The sequence below is a fragment of the Petaurus breviceps genome, unplaced genomic scaffold (assembly GCF_028583685.1).
Source record: "Petaurus breviceps papuanus isolate PSGF00001 unplaced genomic scaffold, PetGlider_PUasm1.0 551, whole genome shotgun sequence".
NCBI lineage: Eukaryota > Metazoa > Chordata > Mammalia > Diprotodontia > Petauridae > Petaurus > Petaurus breviceps.
Window position 1 is genome coordinate 23,606,895 of NW_027186372.1, and position 20,566 is coordinate 23,627,460.

At 41.2% G+C, this 20,566-nt stretch overlaps 1 long non-coding RNA gene across 1 annotated transcript in view; it reads right to left on the reverse strand.

Moving 5' to 3' along the window:
- Positions 1 to 1,377: 1,377 nt before the first annotated feature.
- The window catches only part of LOC138172712 (uncharacterized), a 39,809-nt gene continuing 20,620 nt past the window's right edge, over positions 1,378 to 20,566 (reverse strand). The window contains exons 2-3 of the long non-coding RNA XR_011171231.1: positions 14,805 to 14,956; positions 1,378 to 8,499 (exon numbers count right to left, since the gene is read on the reverse strand). This is a non-coding gene — a long non-coding RNA (uncharacterized lncRNA). The remainder of the gene's footprint in view (positions 8,500 to 14,804; positions 14,957 to 20,566) is intronic.

Sequence of the window (20,566 nt, forward strand, 5' to 3'; positions counted from 1 at the left end):
AAAAACAGCCCAACCAATGACAGATCAGTATGAGTATGCAAGTCAATGGAGAAAGCTGCAAAACAAGTTATGCCAACAATCAGAAGATAACAGTGATATTTGAGAAAGCAATGAGTGTCACTTTCAGAGGTAGAGACCATTCAAATTGAACAAACTGAGAACCATTCATTAACTAGGTCACTCATATTCCCTCTTTTACTGGTGGCATAGAAATCCATTGGAGAACGTGCCCCTGCATATATGTGAGGAATTATCCTTTTCTTTTACCTTTCTATTCTGTTTAATTCATTATCTTGAATTAAATATCTTTATTTAAATTAAATTGAATTAAACATCTTTCCTTGCAGAGGGGCTAGTGCTTGAGGTAATGCATCTCTAGTTTGGTCAGGAAAAAAACACCAAATGGGGACTCAGACGCTATACTTTTTACTAAGTACTAACCCAAAGAATGCTCTCAACATGGAGATGGGTTTCAGTAATTCATTCCTCTACTTTTGAGAGCGGCTTGGGTTATTTAGAGGTGAAAAGGTTCTTAACGGAAGGGACTCTATCTTATGCTCCTTTGCTGTCCAACATAGCACCCAGCTCACTGCTGGATTCACCATAGTCATTGATTTATTATTCATTTTAAGGCAAAAGACATTGAATTAAATAGCCAAGCAAATAAACGAAAGGAAAACCTCCCTCCCACCTCTATACACACAGAGAGTATATTCTCCCACAGATTGACACACCACGGATGGAGGAACACATATAAAGAATACCTGTGGGTAAGAAATACATAGGGAAATCAGAACCCATAGGGGAACCCATATAGAAAAGATGTATCTAAGGGGGGAAAAACCATGATCAGAGAAGCCAGAGAAACTCAGATTTCCAGGAATGCATCCCTGTTGGAACCCCCATTTTCTTTCAATGCTTCTGCTTGCCATCCTTGCAGAGGTGCTAGTGTCATCTGCTAAACTAGTGATGTCATTGAATTATGAGCTATTTTCTCTGCTTCTGCAAAATGCTACAGTCCTTTTCCAGTCTTTTTCTCTGTTCTGTGTTGCTGTCTATTGATGTCTCTGTTGAGCTATTTTCTGCTTAGTCTACAGGGCTGCTACCTGCTAGGTCTGTTCTGAGAAGCCTAGGAAGAGGGGGTCCCTCAGCTGTTTTAGATCATAGCCTTGGGGGTGGTTGCAGTTTATTGTAATATCACCTCTAACTGGCCAGATAAACCTTTAGGCATCAAATGTTTCTTACTAATGGATTTATTGAGAACTTGAAGGTCCAATATTGCTAGTGTGTTTGTCTACCAACTGGGGAGAGTAATTCTCTCATGAATAGTTTCTCTGTACTTTTACCATGATAACCTTCTCATCTGGTAAAAATCAATTAATCAATCAAAAATGTATTTATTAAGCAATTTCCAGACTATGTGCTGGGTGCTGGGGATATGTGTACAAAGAATGAAACAATATCTATTTGCAAAGAGTTTACATTCTGACACGGGAAACAACAGATACGTAAATACACACACATATATTTTATACATGGGATAAATAGAAAGTGAAGAAATATAAATACATACAGAGTAATTAAATATAAGGTAGTATTGGAGGGAAGGAAATAGCAATTGGAGGCATCAGGAAAGGCCTCATGAGCAAGATTATATAAAGTACATCTTAGTTTTGCTTCCTTTAGTTTGCATTAGTTCATATGTATTTCAATAATTTACTGAATTCCCTATTTTCATTATCCCTAATGGTATAGTAGTAATTCATTTGTTTAGTTATTTTTTCACTCTATGGACACATTTTTCATCCATTCCTGTATTATCAACAATAATAACAAAAGTACTGTTAAAAATTTTTTTTAAGCAATTGGGGTTAAGTAACTTGCTCAAGGTTACATGACCAGGTGTTTCTGGGTGGATGCTAAGTGTCTGAGCCCGGATTCGATCCCCAGGTCATCCCGACACTGGGGCCAATGCTCTTACTCACTGTGCTACCTGGCTGCCCCTAACATTTTTTTAAAAGAAAGAAAGAGACTCTTTGGAAAGGAAAGAATGCATTCAAGGTATGGAAGATGGCCAGGGCAAAGGCAAGGAGACAGGAGGTGGAATATCATGTACAAGGAGAGAAAGAAGGCCAGTGTGGCCAAATATCATAGTACAGGAAGGGGAGCAATTTCCAATGATGCTAGAGAGATAGGTAGGAGCCAGATTGTGCAAGGCTTTAAAAGCTAATCCGTTGGGAGTTTATATTTTATCCTAGAAGCAATAAAACAACCAGTGGATTTGATTGAGCAGGGGAGTCATATGGTGAAATCTGTGTTTAAGGAAAATTACTTTGGCAACAAGGCATAGGATAGAGTGATTTGGAGAGAGACTTGAGGCTGGGAGGGTAATTCAGAGCCTGTTGCAATAATCTGAGCAAGAAGGGATGAAGGCCTGAACTGAGGTGCTTCCTAGAGATGGGGTTGGATGGACGAGATGCTCTGAAAGTAGAAATAATGGATTTGGCAACTAAGTGAATATGTGAGGTGAGCCAGAACCAGGAGTTCAGGACAATGCTGAGTTTCCCCAAGGAACTCCCCCCAAATTAGAACATGAGAAGATTTGGGGGGAACGATAATGAGTTCAGTTTTGGACATGTTGACTTTAAAATCTTTCTTGGATATCGAATTTGAAATGTCTAATAAGTAATTGGTGACATGGGACTGGAGTTCAGGTGAGAGACGAGGGCCAGATATACAGAGGTGGGAGGCATCATCGTAGAGGTGATAAAGAAACCTTTGAGACTGAGATAACCAGAGAGTAAGTGTTCAGGGTGAAGAGAAGCGGGTTCGAGACTGAACAGTAGGGAACACTTACAACACTCATAGCCACAGGGTGTGATAAGGAAAATGATCTAGCAAAGGGGACTGAGGAGCAGTGAGATGGGTAGGGGGAGGAACAGGGAAGAGGTGTACATTATAAATAAAAACACAGAGCATAGAAAGCACCCAGGAGAGGACGTAGCAGTAACAAGTATGGGCAGTTTTTGTGCTAGGACTTTAGCTGAGAAAGGAAGGAGAGATATAAGAAAATAACTTGAGGGAATGATAGGCCCTAGTGAAGTTTTTTAAGGATAGGGGGGACTTGGACATATTTGAAGGCAATAGAGAAGGTGCTAGGTTAAAAATAGGAGAAACGGAGGGTGGGAGGTGATAGAGGATGTGATGTACTAGAGAAGAAGGGAGGGGATGTGATCAAGTGTATAGAGGGGTTAGCCTTTGAAAAGTGAAGAGCCATCTCTGTAAGAGATGGGGAAGAGGAGGAGAGAGTGGGAGATGAGGACAAGAGGTTCTGAGTTAGAGAGAATGGAAGAAGAGAGAGCTCAAGTTGAATGACTTTAATTTTCTCATTTGTCCTTCATTCTCAAAGAGGACCGTGACCTCAGGAAGGTGATGCTATGACTTGTAAGTGAATTGGATGTAAGTGAGGGAGGGCTGTGCAGAGTCACCAACACTTTACTTTCTCCTCCAGAGCCATCTGGGTCCAGTAGCCAGATATTGATCAGGATGACTAGAGATGGCCCAGCAATCTTCTCAGTAGAGTAAGAGACGAGATCCTCAGCTAAGGTGGGGTGGGGGAGAAGAGGTATGAGAAGCTTGAGGTGGGAAGAAGTTTGAAATAACTTCTGTGTGGAACAAAAGTTAATCAGGGGAATCAACTGAGAATTCAACTACGGAGGAATCAAAAGTCAGCATTGATGCTGAGAGGGCCCAGTTGAGTTAGGAGAACATGGATATGTAATGTACCTAGTCAGCAAGGTTGTGTGGTTTCTTCTAGCTTTGTTCAGTGGCTCATGAGTAGGACATGCAAGCAAGGGACTTGAAATCAGCAGATAGTGCAGTTGGGTTGAGATTGGAGAGGGATAGAAATAAAGTTAGAGCAGGGGTCATGGTCTGGGGCTAGAGGGACTGGAGGTCTCAATGACGGTGAAAAATAGGTTTGGGATGGGTGAGGCATAGGAAATGGCAGAATAATAGGAAAGTGGAAAACTCATGGAAAATGGCAAGATCTAGGTGTAACCAGTCCAATGTGTGGTTGAGGTGGAGTGAAGGAGTTAGTTATAGGATTTAAGGAGTCTAAGAGGGAGGACAGGAACATTCAGAGGAGCTCTGGTATCTGGGGAAGGAGAGCTACACTTTATAGGGACAAGAAAATGGCTACTCTCTAAATCAAGCTAACTAGCTGTGTGATGTTGAGCAACTTACCACACTTCTCTGTGCCTCAGTTTCCCACATGTAAAACAAAGAAGTTGGGCTAGGTGATTCCCTAGGAAGCCTTCCCCAACCCCTCTTAATTCCAGTGCTTTCCCTCTGTGGATTATTTCCTATTTATCCTGTATATAGCTTACTTTGTATTTATTTGTTTGCACGGTATCTCCCCATTAGGTTGTAAGCTCCCGAGGGCTGACTTTTTTTTTGTGGTACACAGCAGGCACTTAATAAATGTTTATTGGTTAATTGCCTAGCTCTAACATTTGGTGATTTTCTAAGTCAGGCAAAGAGTCCCACTTATCAAGTGACTTTTCAAATACCTCATTACCATGACTATAGCAAACTGAATGGGGGAAAAGGACCAAGACTCCATTAAGTTGCTGTGGTGCTCACTCTCCATTTTGTGAATTTTTTCTTTCCTTTTTTTTAGGGAGGAAAATAACAATGCAGATCAGCAAATAATCCTATTTAGCCAGGCTTTTGTCGTTGTGAACTCTTGTGTCCCAAAGGGTTAACAGAGAACTTTGCATCATCTTGTAGACAGTGTATATTTGGGGGGGAAATCTTCCTCTCCTGGTCTCAATCCCATTCACAGTGATTGATCTCAAGGCCTTTAAACTTTGTTCCACCAGGCAAGGAAAGCTTCCAAAACAATGATCATCTATAAAAATCAATATTCTCCTCTATAACCAGGGTGGGGAGTAACAGACCCTTCCTCTGGGTGTTGTGGTGAGGAAAGCTCTTGGTATGGTAATGTCTATTGTTCTTGCTCTTATAATTTCAAATCTGTGATTTCTTCAGTATAGGGAACATACTGGGAAGGAGTTTTATCAATAAACATCAGCAATGATACTGCTACCCATAATGACTTGCCCAGAGTCATGCAGTTAGTACGTGTTAGAAGAAGGACTCAAGAAGTAAACTCTTTATCCACTAGCCAGGATGCCTATCATTATTTTTATTATTGTCAGTGTTAGACTTAAATGTCTGATCTGGGTTGAGGGCAAACATTTCTGGCTCATCTCTGTATCTTACCAGGCTGTGACTGAAATTGTTCATAACTCTCTCTTTACTATTGTCACCCTTTGTGAACCTGCCTGTCTTCAGTTTAGGCCCCCACTGTCTGTCCATAGCTCCACTCTTATTTATGCATATTAAACTGGGAGACATTGAATGAGTGCCTGACTGAGGACATTTTACCAAGGCCTCTGACTGAGCAGGTTAGAATGAGCTAACATTCTTCTCCGGGCCTCCTTTCCAGGATCCAGCACAATTGGGTACCATTATAGGTGAGCAGCATCTGAAATCACTCTAGGCCACTATCTGAAGGCAGAGCAAACCCTCAAAAACTAAAAGCAAGGAAAATCACACTGGAAGTTCTAGAACCCTTTATTAGACATCTAAGTTAATGGATACTTACAGAGAACCAATCCCATTCTGAGCCTTCTACCCTCAGGCCAGCTTCACTTTACTCACAACTCAACTCTCTAGAATTGCTCCCAAGTCTTCTACTTGGTGTACTGTCTTATCCTCATTAGAATGTAAGCTCCTTTAGGGCAGGGGCTACTTTGCTTGCTTGTATTTGTATCCCTAACACTCAGCGTAGTCCCTATCACATCCATCCAATCATCTATGTATCTATCTATCTAATAATGTCCATCTATCCATCACTTTATCTGTTATCTACCTAGTTATCATATATGTATATATGTATACCTATGTCCATCCCTCTACCTACCTATGCATACATTTATACATACATACATATATACATCCTAGCCCCACAGAGTATGGATAGAGGTCAGGATTAGAGACAGCAAATGATTTAAAAGATAGAGTCCCAGTCCCAAAAGAGACAGAGAAAACCTGAAACCGAAAGGAACTCTCCTGTCTCATGCAAGCAATACCCCTGACTTTATGAGAACATGAAACAATCAAAGAACACGTTTGTAGGGCAACATTTCAAGTGAATATATTATAAAACTACTGAAGGAAAACCTTCTACAGAAACTAAAAATATCATGGGAGTCAACCACGGAAGTGAACCTGAAGGAACTAAACCCAGGACTTATTTTTAAAGAAGTCTGGACTATGGGGATGGGTGGGGTGGGATCTGGTGAGAGGGTCATGTGGTTCTGAAATGAGGAAGAGAAAGGGTACCCCCAGTGGGAGCAATAACCCCAGGGAGAGCTACAAAGATTATATTTCATTATATCCTATGATTATATCTGACTATTTTAACCTTACTATCCTTCTTCATTCCTCACCTCTCTGGAATTTTTCCTCCTTTCAATTGTCCTCAATTCAATTCAACAAACTTTGATTAAGTATATACCATGGGGAAGGCATTGTACTAGGTATTGAGTACGCACAGACAAAAATTTAACAACCCTTACCCTCGCATTCTACATTCTTCTTAAATTCTCCTCAGCTCCCTCTCTTTTCCCACTTCTTTCCTGTTGCTATCTCTTCGTCTTTCTTCTTTCCTTTCCTACTCTTCCTGTTTCCTTTTAGATCACCTCTGCTTTATTCAGACAGTCACCATTGCCCATCCCACCTGGGAAGGTCAAAGAAGAGGTATGCTAAGCAGTTGTCTGGGCTATCGTCCATGGTTTTCGGTTGGTAATTTCAATCTGCTACAAATATTTGTCTTTAGTGAGTCATAGAATTATAGAACTGGAAAGAGAACTCCATCCAATCTTCTCATTGTACAAAGAAGAAAACTGAGACTCAGGGGAATTAGGTGATTTTCCCAAGGCCACATGGGTAGAGTCAGAGCTGAGACTTGAACCCAGATCCTCAGACCTTTTTACTCCCAAGTTCACTATTCTTTATACTACACTACTCTTTATAGTGGAAAGAGGGTTAAATCTCCAGTCAAGAGATCTAGGTTTTAATCCTGCCTCAAGTACTTTAGCCTGCGTGACCTTGGGTGAATCCCTTGACCTCACATTCAGTTCTCATCTGTTAAGCAAAGATACTCATAGAACCTATCTCAGGTGGGAGTTGGGAAGAAAGTAAACTAAAATCATTTAATTTTAAAACACTAAAGTTAAACCCATGTTTATCATGTGTTTTTTTTTTTCTTTCTCAATGGGGAGAAGAAGGAGGTGGGAGGAGAAAATTTGGAGTTCAAAATAAAAATTGAACTAAAAAACCATTAAAGTTAAAACTTAAAGTCATCTGCAAATATTTTATAATATACAACTTCTGATGATTACCAGACATTTCAGTAAAGACCTAGATGCCATTCTTTCCAAATTTGCAGATGTTGAAAATTTGAGGGGACAGATGAAAGGACTAAATGCTAGAATTTGAATTCCCAAAGATCTTGACAGGATGAAATCAAAAAGTTGAACCTTAATGGGGAGTTGGTAGAGGGAGGGGAACAGGTAAGTCATCCTGGGGCAAATAGTGCCTTTGAACCTTTTCCTTCCTCTAAGGTCCATGCTCTATGCCAGTGGTCTGTGCTCCCTGCCTCAATGTACCCTCCTTCCACCCTAGCCCCCTCAGGAGAAGGGCCGATTGTAATGACTGCCCCACAGTATGACAGCACATCCATCCCATGTTCTCTGCATGACTATACATAAAGTGTCAGATAAATGTGTTATTTTTTTCTCCACTAAACTAAGAAAAGAAATCCTTGCATTTCAACATCCCCCTTCACCCCTTCCTTTTGTGGGGGTGGGGTGACAAGGAGAGGAAGATAAAAGCTTTTTAGTTCCACCACAGAGGCCTAACCTCCCTCAGTTGCAATTTTCTCCGTCTTGTCTCATTAATAAAAATTACATGTATTGAATCTCTGTTCACCAAAGTCGACTCTTTCAATGAGCTGGACACTATTCTTTGCAAAATAGGGAGGAAAGGAAAATAGAAAAGCCACTGTCTTCTGATAGAGTGACTCCACAGCCAATATTGCTGCCAGCCAGCCTACCGGCACCTCTGGGTACAGACTGTGAGTTGGCTGGCACCTGGGCTAATGCTGTGGCCCATTTAGGCAACCCCCTACTGGGAATGCTGATGAGAAACCCTGAAATCCAGAGAGCAAACAGCAAAATAGGTAAGAGATAATGTAACACCACAGGGGCACCAGGAGCCCACTGAGCTCTCCTGAAAAATAAACATTAGATTTAATTTCTTTTCCATTTCTGCTGAATGTTCTGTTCCATGCTTGGGCCTGTCAGGTTTGTCTTGACCATTATCCTTGTGGCTTCTCAGGCCTGACTTCCTCAGCACCAGGGGAGGTACCTGCAGATTCCACAGAAATTAAGATCAGGGTTACAGCCACGTGTCACCACTGTGCCTGACTTATCATAGAAGATTTATTTATGTCTTTACTTTTCTCATTGATTTTCATCTGCTAGAAGAGAGCCTAGAGGGCCCTGGGCCCAGGGCTTATCCAATCTCCATTCTTGGGATAATGTTTCATTCTTCAAAGCCACCTCTGGTGGCCAGACACAGGTCAACCCCCCAGTGCTAACAATCTCAAAGAATCTTAAAACTTGGAAGAAATCTTTAAAGTTATCTAGTTCAGCATCCCACCCTATGCAAAAAGAAAAAAGAAAACAAACCCTTTACAACATCACTGGCAGATGGCCAGTTATCTAGCCTGAATATTTCCAGTGACAGGTTGCTAATTGCCTCATGAAGCTGCACGTTCCATTGCTGGATAGTTTGGATTGCTAGGACATTATTCCTTATTTTGAGCTGAATTCTGCTTCTCTACATATCGCACCCAGTCATTGGCCCTAGTTCTGGGGAAACAACCCTTTAAGTGTTAGAAGACAGAAAACACACTTCTACCCCATGTCTACCAATGCCAAACATTGCCAATTATTTTTTAATGGCTTCCCTTAGGACATGCTTTTTCAAGTTCCTTTGTCATGTTGATCTCCCTCTGAACATATTTCAGCTCATGATTGTCCTTAAAACATCACCCAGAAGTTAACATAACATTTCAGATATTCCCTAACACCTCCAGTATAAAATTTAATATCCTCTGTTGGGCAAAACCCTTTATTACTTGGCTTTTTTCACTGACTTTCCATTCTTACACTCTCTTCATCCCCCATTATACCTAGAAATCCAATGCTACTGGTATCCCTGCTCTTTTTGGCCTAAGACACCCCTATCTCTCGACTCTGGGCATTTTCTTTGGCTGTCCCTCAAACCTGGAACATTCTTCATTCTCATCTCTGCCTCCTGCCTTCTTTCAAGCCTCAGCTAAAACCACACGAATGCCTATTATCTATCTATCGTACATGTAGTTTTGTTTCTACACTGTTGTCTGCATGTTGTTTCCCTCCATTAGATTGTAAGCTCTTTAAGACCAGGGATTTTCTTTTTTAATTTCATAGTATTTTTTCTAATTACACATAAAGACAATTTCCACCATTCATTTTTTGAAAGATTTTGAGTTCCAAATTTTTCACCCTGCCTCCTTTCTCAGCCCCCTCCTCAAAATGGCAAGCAATCTGGTATAGGTTATACATGTACAATCATGTAAAATATATTTCTAAATGAGTCACATTGTGAAAGAAGAAACAGAACAAAAAAGGAAAAGCCACAAAACAAAAAAGTGAAAATAGTATGCTGTAATCTGCAGACTCCGTCAGTTTTTTTCTCTAAGTGTGGATAATATTTTCCAGCATGAGTCTTTTGGAATCGTCTTGGATCATTGCATTGCTGAGAAAAACTAAGTCAACCATAGTTGATCATTGTACAATGTCACTGTTACTGTGTACAATGTTTACCTGCTTCTGCTCACTTCACTTTGCATCGGTTCATATAAGTCTTTTCAGGTTTTTCTGAAATCTGGCAAGAGTGGGGCTTTTCCTTTGCCTTTCTTTGCATTCTCAGAGCTTAACACAGCACCCGGCACATAGCAGGCACTTAAATGCTTTTTGGCTGACTGACTGACTGACTTTGACTAGCTCAGGGTTCAGTAGGACTATGATGTATAATGCCTTGAATATTATGCTACTATGAACGCAACCCAGATTTGCATTAGTTTTTTTTGGTGACAACCAAACTGATTTGGTTGACATTGGATTCCAGAAATATCCTCCCTCCCCACTTCCCCCTGTATTTTTCTTTTCCTTTTTGTGAAACTATTATTTACAGAAAAAAAAAGTGCTATCGATTGTTTTTACATCACTTTCATTTCCAATCCTCAGTCTTTTTGACGTGGGCTTCTAACCCATCTTCCTCTTATCCTATGCTGTTATAGCTAATTTTTTTGAAACTGAGTGCAGAAATTCACAGTTTTTCCATAACATTTAATCTCCTTAGTTTTAGCTCATGGTTTTAACCTCATCAGATTTTTGGGGAATCCTAAATCTGGTATTTGGTCCCTTCATTTCTCTTTCTTTCCTTTGCAACCTCTGCAAATGTGATAAGAGCATTCTCTAGGCCTTTATTCAAGTCGCTAATAATCACCAGAGGGCATATACTATATATGAAGCAGAGAGACCAGCCTTGCAGTCCTTTGGCCTCTGCTTACATTCTGAAGTGAAATCTCTCACATTCCATATAAACAAAAATAGTACACCAAACAATTAAGCATTTATTAAACTCCTATTATGTTCCTGGGGCTGTATTAAACTCTAGTAATACAAAGATAAAGGCAAAACATTTCCTGCCCTTGAGAAGCTTGCATTCTATGGGGAAGGTGATAGGTAGATATACAGTTAGAAACAACATGAATACAAGGCAATTTTTTTTTTTGCGGGGGAGGGGGGAGGACTGGCAGCTGGTGTAGGAAAGGATTCATGTAGAAGGAGGCAGTGAGCTGAATTTTGAAGTGAAATAAAGAATCTAACATATTGATATGTCTAACACCATTTCCAACCCTCAGTCTTTTTGATGTGGGTATCTAACTGGCCTTACTTCCTATCGAGTGTCATCAAATAGGTGCAGTCAACCCTTAGAGCAACTGAGAATTGGGCCAAGTTTGCCTCTGGCACAATTTCTATTCCTTCTCTCATTCTCAGTCTCTCAGGGCTATCATTCTGACCCTGACTCTCCAAAGACAGACTCCCGTTTTCTGCTCTCAAAAGACAGTAGCTAACGATAGATAATTCAGATACACTAATCCCTATTGAGGTGTTACTGCTCCCAGACACAGACAATACCAGCTATATTGTGCTGTTGTTCATTTGGTTCAATCATGCCTGACTCTGGGACCCCATTTGGGGTTTTCTTGGTAAAGATATTAAAGCGGTTTGTCATTTCCTTCTCCAGCTCATTTTACAGATGAGGAAACTGAAGCAAACAGGAGTAAGTGACTTGCCCAGGGTCACCAAGTTTCTAAGTGTCTGAGGCCAGATTTGAACCCAGGAAGAGGAGTCCTTGTGACTTTAGGCCCAGTGCACTATACACTGAACCACCTAGCTATCCCTACATCGTGCATAGAAACAACAAATTGTAAAGTTAGAAAGATTTCCAATCCTCTCATTTTACAGATGAGGAAATGGAGGAAAAGAGAGGTGAGGTGAAAGAACGAAGGCAAGGGAAGTACCTTTACAGTGGAAAAGGCTTTGGCTCTAAAGTCAGAGGCCCTTCATGCTTCCTAGGTGTGTAACCTTGATTAAACCCCTCAGGATCAAAGTTTTAGAGCTGGAAAATACCTTATAGGTTGTCTAGTCTAATCCTCCTCTCCTACTAAGGAGGAATCAAGGCCCTTAAGTGAAATAGTGAAAGAAGTAGGCTTGGAACCTAGGTTCTCTGACTCCCAAGACAGTGTCCCAACTTGTAGCACACCATGCTGACTTCTTTGGAACTCATCTGTAAGATGAAGAAATTGGATTAGTTGGTTTCTGAGGTCCCCCCTAGTTCCTGAGCTGTTTGTCATAACAGAAAGGATCCAAACCCTACTCACATGTCTCCTTAAAAAGGAGGGAGGAAGGGCTTAGCGCTAATAAAAAAAGCCTAGGAGATCTAGTTTTACTTGGATAGGGGGAAATCCAGTCCTCTTTCAAATCATACCTCCAATTTCTAACAACCACACTGCTAAGCTGCCCCAGGTTTGGATCTGGGGCCTGAGAGTTAAGATTCAACAGGCTCTTTTTCTGTCTATAAAAACTCTTCTGGCTGTCACAGGGAGCTGACTCTTTAAGTCTGACTCACACAGGAACAAGCTCTGGCCTGTTTAAGAGCACAAGGCCCCCAACAGCTCACTTTGGCTATGAGCTATGCTAGAGCCTGGTGGAGTCTTTCTCCTACATAGTCACTATTATGGGGAAATCTTTGTTCTCTGGCAAAAATGTGGCTTTCGAAAGGGGTGGCTTTTGAAAACATCTATCTGCTTTCATCCTGTCCTGGCTGGAAAAGTATTATGCTTCAAGTTTCCTCTTGGCTCAGGTCTCTCTTTTGGGAAATGGAAAAAAATTGCTTGGTTGTTTGTCTGCATCATTAATATCATCATCATCATCATCATCATCATCATCTAACCATTATTAAATCTCCACTTAAATGTGATGCTAAGCCAAATGTTTTTCATAGCAATTTAAACAAAAAAAAACAGCCTAAAACAGATAATTCTGAAGACAAAGATATTTATAAGAGAAGAACCCAAAAAACTAGAGCTATGCTGTCTCTGGGGAAAAGGCAGTATAGAATACTACTTTAAGCTCCTTCAAGAACCATCCTCACAAACAGGAAGTTAAGTTTTTAAGCTCTTTACAAAATGCTGCTGCTTGTATCTGTTAAAAGTGCTGCCTGGAGGTGGAGGGCTATGGATGTACAATATCGCATACAAAGGTACTGCTTGCCCTCAGTTCCTGTGAATCTGCCCAGCACAATAATCAAAAGCACAAAGACCCAGGAGATATGAGCTCTGCATTGGGATAGACAGTCCACTTTATGCCCAAGTCACTGAAGTGGACATTCATATCTTGGTTGGTTTTACTGGACCATTGTTGTTTCTGTTAAAATTTTGAGTTGTTTCAGTTGTGTCTAACTCTCCATAACCCCATTTGGGGTTCTCTTGGCAAGGATACTGGAGTCATTTGCTATGTCCTCCAGTTCATTTTACAAATGAGGAAACTGAGGCAGACAGGGTTAAGTGACTTGCCCAGGGTCACACTGCTAGTAAATGTTTGAGGCTAGATTAGAACCCAGGAAGAAGAGTCTTTCTGACTCCAAGCCAGCTACTCTATCCACTGAGCCACCTAGCCATCCACAAACAGGAAAAGTGGAAAGGATATATTCAGTTATTAAGGTATTGTAAAAACAAAAGGTATCAACAAATAATCAATAAAAAAGATAATTATTAAAAAATAAAAGTGCCATGTAGAGTCCTCTGAACATGTATATTTCTGTCAAACATTTAGAAGGACTGAGTGATGCCTCATTAGCCAGGGGGCAATTCTTTGCCAAATTGTGACTTAAGACACTTTTCTGGATGGAAAGCTCCTTGAGGAAAGGAAGACATCTTATGTGCCTTCGTATCTGTGACAGGATTGTGGGTTAGGAGGTACAAAAAGGAATATAAGTGCTCAAAGGACCCTGAGTCATGCAGATCATTACTCCCAGCCATGTAAGTCTATGCAGTTCCTTCACCCTTTAGTTCCTTGGTGACATATCAGTGGCTTAGATATAAAGCAGGTTGTGTCCCCCTAACAAAAACTCAAATCTCCTGGGTCTCTGTGCTTGTAACTGATAATGATTGCTGGTCAGATTCACAAGGACTGAGAGGAAGGAACCCCTTTGGGGAACTTAACCATCAAATGGTCTGGACTGAGACCCCCGTATGAAACAAAAGAATGTTGTTTTGGTTTAGTCATTTCAATCCTATCCAACTCTGTCCAGCAAGGAGTCACAATGGATAGAGTGCTAGGCCTGGATTCAGGAAGATTCATCTTCCTAAATTCAAATCTGGCCTCAATAACCTACTAACTTGGTGACCCTGAGCAAGTCACTTAATCCTGTTTGCCTTAGTTTCCTCATCTCTCAAATGAACTAGAGAAGGAAATGGCAAACCACTCCAGCATCTTTGCCAAGAAAGCCCCAAAATGGAGTCACAAAGTGTTGGACACAACTGAACAGCAAGAACATTAGTGCTTAGTAAAATGTGTTAACATTACACACCTGGATTAGATAAAATTTGCTAAATTGTTATTTTCCTAACCTTACATTCTTAATCCTACATGGAGCTGATCAAGTCAATTGCTGGATATATAAGAAGCTCCCTGGTATATAGGAGTGTCAGTCAGTGGTCACACATAGAATAATTTCTGTCATCTAGGACCTGGAAATGGGCCAAAGTATCCAATTGAGAATTTAGGACTGTGCTTTCAACTCAGTTGAAAGCTCAATATTGAAGCTCAATAAATGTGAAGTTGGATGGTACAGTAGGAAGAGCAGTGACTTTGGAATTAGTTAGAAGACCCCCTTCGTGGGGACTTTCCAACTATTCAACATGGAGTCTCAGTTTCTTCACCCTTATATGTGGACTGAATATGCAAATAATTCACATAAAAGATATTGGTTACTGCAAAAACAGCATACAATATGAATTATATTATGAATTGATGCAAATTCAGAATCCTTACCTCCAATTTTGCAGTTTCTCCTCATTCAATGTCAACCCAAGTGCTTAAATGGTGCCTCCAAGAATCAGAGGGAGGCTTCTACGGAATGGGTGGTTGGTCCTCTGAGAGACGAAAAGGCTGGAAATCCGTACTGGTCAAGGGAGCATCTGCAGCTATAAAATTATGAAATCAGAGATCAACCAAACTACATACCTTCCCCTTTGGACCCTAGAGCTAATACCTAAAGAGTAAGCTGATAAATTCATGAACATTAACCCATTTGTGACTTTAACAGACTTACATCCCCTTGCACTCCAGTAATGTTTGCCTTTTGAAAAAAGATGCCTTCTAAGAGGTGACCTGGAAAAGGTAATGACTGACCCCAAAGAACAAATCTTTAATAGTAAATTTTCATACCTGAAGCAAAAGAGCTTGGAGATAATACTTGGGGCAGGGGACCATGACTGGTAAATAGAATATTCATTGCCTGTATACAAATGAATGCTACTAAAGTTGTCTGAAAGAATGTATTCCTAATTAGAGTAAGCACCATCCCTACAATCTTTCCTACATGTAATTTGCACAGAAAAATGTTTTTTTTAAATAATAAAAAGATAGATTTCAACAGGACTTGACTGGAATAATTAAAAATTCCAGATTAATAGGTTCCAGATACATAAAGGCTCTCCTTTAGGGAATATCGAGTTATAGCAAAGGTCCCCCTTAATTCAGATCATCTTATATTGCTTTTATTTGCTTCCTTATATTGCTTATTTCTTGATTTCTTTTACTTGCTCCCTGAATGGCTTGGTAGGACCATGAGCTTCTTCCTCAGTTTCCTGCTCTGAACAGTCAGAGGAAGGCACTGCCTTGTTTGCTAGAAGCACTTCCAGTTTCCAAAACCAAGCAGAAAAATGGAGAATAGAAAACAACTCACCCTGCACGTAGCAACTGCTAAAGTACTCTGTCAATTTATTCACCTGGCAAGAAACCAACAAGCACCCAAAAAACAGAAATAAATTACAGCAGCCACACAAGGAAAGGTCACCAAGTTGTGCCGCACAATCTTTTCCATTAAGTGCAACACACATTTAGTGAGGTCCCATTATGTGAAAGCCTTTGTGCTGTACTAATTAATGGTATATTGCAAAGAACTATAGTCATAAAGAGGCCTGGACTTGGAGTAGGGAGAGACTCGAATCTGAATTTGGCCTCTAATATATACTCGCTGGGTCACCAAGGGCAACCTAGTAGGCCTCTCTGAGCCTCTGTTTCTTCTTCTGCAAGATGAGGATAATGAAAACCACAGGCCCTATGTCAGAACACTCTGCAATTGTGAGAGTCAACTAAGGGAATGTGTCCAAAGCCCTTTGTAGATGTTAAAGTGCCATTTACCTATCAGGCATTATTTCAGGGCAACATAGTAAGATAATAGGCATTAGGGAAATGCATTCACGTGAACTCTGTCCCCCTTTTTTCCCCAGAAATCATAAGATCATGGGATTTAAATCTGGAGGGTTCCTTAAAGATCCCATAGTCCATTCCAGCTCTAAATCCCATGATTTTATGATTTCTTGGAAGAGAGAAAGAAGAGTTTTTACAGAAAAGGAAACTGAGGCTTAAGTGTCCAAAGTCAAAAAGATATTGGGGAAAGTGATCAGGAAAGATCTCCAACCAATTTTTTAACTTTACAGAGGACTTCCCTGAGGCAATCAGGGTTCAAGTGACTTGACCAGGGTCACACAAGTAGTAAGTGAGGCCAGAGTTGGACTCAGGCCCTCCTAACTCCATGGCAGGTGCTTGTTCCATTCACTTCAACACCTAGTTGCCCCTCATCAGGGACTTTTGAAAGCAGGTCTTCCTATAGAGTAGGGACATACCTATTGGCACTCGGTTAAGAAAAAAAAAAAGCACAATTATCAATAATTGGCCTCCAAAATGGAGCTTTCCCTAAGATGAATTGACTGACTTGGAACCACCCTTTGGCACCTCCTAGGGAATGGGTTTCAGCTACTGGGGTTCCTGCCAACACAATTTGGTTGGCTTGGATACTAGGAAAAATGGACTTTTGTTAGTGGGCCCTTATCTCAGGTCATCCGTAAAAGAGAGCTAACAGACCCCTCATCCTTTTTTCTCTCTTTCCTGTTGACAGGAGTATGGCAGATCAGAACTGGGTTGGGGGAGGAGGAAAGAGGAGAAAGCAAAGTCTCCTTCCCATCTCCCTCAGAAGCAATTCATGATTTCCATGGGAGCTCCATGTCCTCCCTCACAGCTTCCTCGCCCACTCAGTGGGAAGAGAAAGGTACCTGAAAATAGCCATTCCCAAGCCAAGAGATGCTAGAAGCAGGGAAGACAGCAGAATGGTCTGGAGAAGCACATACTTAGAAGCTATATGTATGAATATGGTCCCTGGGGGACAGGGAGTATTCATTTACAATACATTCTCTGAATCCTTTGTCTACTATTTAGAAAAGAGGAGATTTCCCAGGAAAAAAATTATCCCTTCTAGCCAGAGAAGAGTGATTTCTTGGGCAGTGCTAACTTGTGTTGCCTTGAAACTAACCCCAATTTTGTGAGTTCAGGATTCTGGCACCCTGGAGAAAGGAAAGAATTCAGGAACAATGTCGTGCATTTGTTGCCTTGAATTCTTGTGTGAGGCTGAGAACCAATTTCCCAGAGTAACCTCTTTTTGAGGAAAGACAAGCAAAAGAGAAAGTGATGCTCTGGAGTAGGTCCCTGAGATCAGAATAAGCCCATGCTAGCTCAGAGTTGAAGACCCTGGGTCACAGGTTATATATTTAATAAGCAGCAATCAAGATTTGAACCTAGGTCCTCTGAATCCAAATTGAGTACCTTCCCTACCGAACGAAGCTGCTCTCTTAGAGTCTAGTGGACTATAGTCAGTTTCAAGAGATCAGTGCCATATTTTAATAGCTTATTTCTCACTCTAGAATAAGGTAAAATGGAGCGATGTCGCCAGTGGCAACTCTTTGTAGTAATCTAGCTATAGTCTTCTTGGAGAAATTCCTTGCCACTCTGTGACCTTGGAAAAGTCACTTCAACTAACTGTATCTCAATTTTCCCATTTGTAAAATGAAGGGGTGGGGGTGGGGGGTTTGAACTAAATTACTTCTAAAGTCCTTTCCAGCTCTAAAGTCTGTGACTAGAATTTTTGTTCCACCCCCTCCAATCTGTCCCACTCTTCCTTTCTCCTCTCTCTCCTGTTCCTTCTCTTCTTCTGTCCTGTTTACCTTTCTCTCTCTAACTCTCTCCTTCTCTCTCCTTCCCTCTACCCCCTTTCTTTCTTCCTTCCAATCTGCCTCTCCACTTTTTTCTCTCTCCCTTCTGTCACTCTTTCCTTCCCCATCTTTTCTGTCTCCTAGTCTTCTCTCTCTCCTCCTTCTTTTCCCCTGCCTCTTTCTCTGTTTTCTTCTCTTTCTCCCTGTTTTGTCCCTCTCTGCTTCCTTTCTTCCCTTCCCTTTACTTCTCTCTCCTTTTTCTGTCCTCTTTCTATTCTGTTTTTCCCCCCATTTTCTGCCTTCTAAGCCTCATGGCTACCAGTGGCCCCCAGTGGCACCTCAGGGCATTACTGAACACAGAAGCAGCATTAAAGAATGGAGCTGTTACCTTGCCAGCCTTGAATACAGACGTTTAAACCTTTGCTCTTTAACCCCCTCCTCCCCCCCCAAAAAAAAAAGATTTCAAAGCTTGATTGATTTTGGACCTTTTATGCATTATGGTAGAATTCCCTAAAAAAGAATGAAATTTGCCCTCTCTCCAATTCTTAACACGCTGAATCAATGTGTGGCCCTGTTTGACAAAGTGTGCCCTAACTAAATAAAGGAAAGTTTAAATCTTAAAGAAATGACAAAGTGGGCTGAAATTTGTTCAGGGTCATTTTGATTTTCTAGAGCTCTTACATTTGGAGAAAACAATTTAGAAGAGATGTAACTGGAACTAAGGAGATAAACTCCCAGGGAATATATTATACTTTCTGTGCTAAAGGTTATTTGAAACATGGCATGCTAGAAAGGAAGCAGTTAGGTTGCTCAGTGAATAGAGCACTGGACCTGCAGTCAGGAAGACCTGAATTCAAATACAACCTCAGACACTTAACTAGCTGTGTGATCTTGGGCAGGTCACTTAACCTCTGTTTGCCTTAATCTACTGGAGAAGGAAATGGCAAAACCTTCCAGCATCTTTGCCAAGAAAGTTCCATGGACAGTATTTCAAGTTTTGGTCCACAGGGTCACAAAGAATTGGACACAACTTAATGATTGAACAACATGCTATAAAGAACGCTGGTTCTACAGTGAAAGAACTTGGGTTCAAATCCTGCCCTTGATACTTACCACCTTGTGACCACGGACAATTCCCCTAATCTCACTGGGCCTCAATTTCCTCATCTACAAAATGAAGGCATTTGTTGTAGATGGCCTCTTAGGAATATTTCAGCTCTAGGTGCATGGGGCTGTTTTAGAGATTTTCATCAGTCACAAGTAGGGCCAGCCTTATGAATGGATGAAAGAGACATATTCCTAAAATGATTTGCCTGCTGAGGTTCTAGGAAGGGCCTTTGACTAGTAATCTCTACCACAGGCTCTACCTATCACTCATACCTAAGCTTCCACTGTCATTTCTTTGGGCCTAATGTGTAGTACAAAGAAGATGGCACTGGTAGTCAAGTGGTCTGGGTTCAAGTCTACTAGCCATGAGACCTTGGGCAAACCACTTCCTCTCTCTGAGCCTTAGTTTACTTCTCTGTAAATCAGGGTCGACTAAATGAGTTCTAAAGGCCTGCCAACTCTGTGAAAATGCACCTTAGCTATCCTGGAATTGAGGAGTATACTGTACTGCCTTGAAAGGGCAAATAAATCCGAGAAAGAGGTTCCTAACATCTTAATGTAAATGACTTTATCAGGTCCTTTTCCTCCATATCAAGGAAGAAATCTGTGATGGTAGATGGCACGGGACTGAATAAGAGTACATTGGGGGAAGGATTTTCTAAGGACAGGAAAAGGCTCAGAAAAAGAATCAATCATTTGACAAGTATTTATTAAGGACCTAATATGTGTTAGGCACTGTCTTAGGCACTGAAGTGAAGAAGATCCCATTCTCAGGACTAGCCTTGGTGACCATCTAGCAAAATACAGAGGACTAGAGAAAAAGCAAAGCCCAACATTACCCATTCTTGGTGAAACTCCACCCTGCCATCTTTTCCCTATTCCCCATCCCAACCTTAACCCAGCTCAAACCATATATGAAAGGCCTTGGAGGGCATCCACTATTCTTTTCCCCCCACAGCATCCAGGCCCTGTCCAGGCCCAGAAAAACCTCATGGTCTAGTATCTGCCTTGTCTGATCTGGCTAGGAGGCAGCGAAGCACAGGAAATTAAAAGTGGTTATTAGATTACACAGTGCTGAACTAGCCCAGCTCCCTTCAATTCTCCTGCTCCCACTCCCTCTCAGTCAGGGTGGGAGGGGAGGCACAGTGAAGGAGACTCAGATACCTGATCTGAAAGAAGCAGAAGAACTTGAGTAGAACCTGTGGGACAAAACCTAATGCAGAGGAAAAGAACACTCATTGGGCAACAAGTCAAGAGAATGGGCTTGTTGCTGCCCCCCAATTCAATTCATCAAGCATTTACAAGCCTTCTCCTCCCTGGCCCCTCTTCTTTTTTACTAGCTTGGGCAAGTCCTATGCATGCATATATGTTGATTCTGATTGAAATATAAATAGAGAGAGAGAGAGAGAGAGAGAGAGAGAGAGAGAGAGAGAGAGA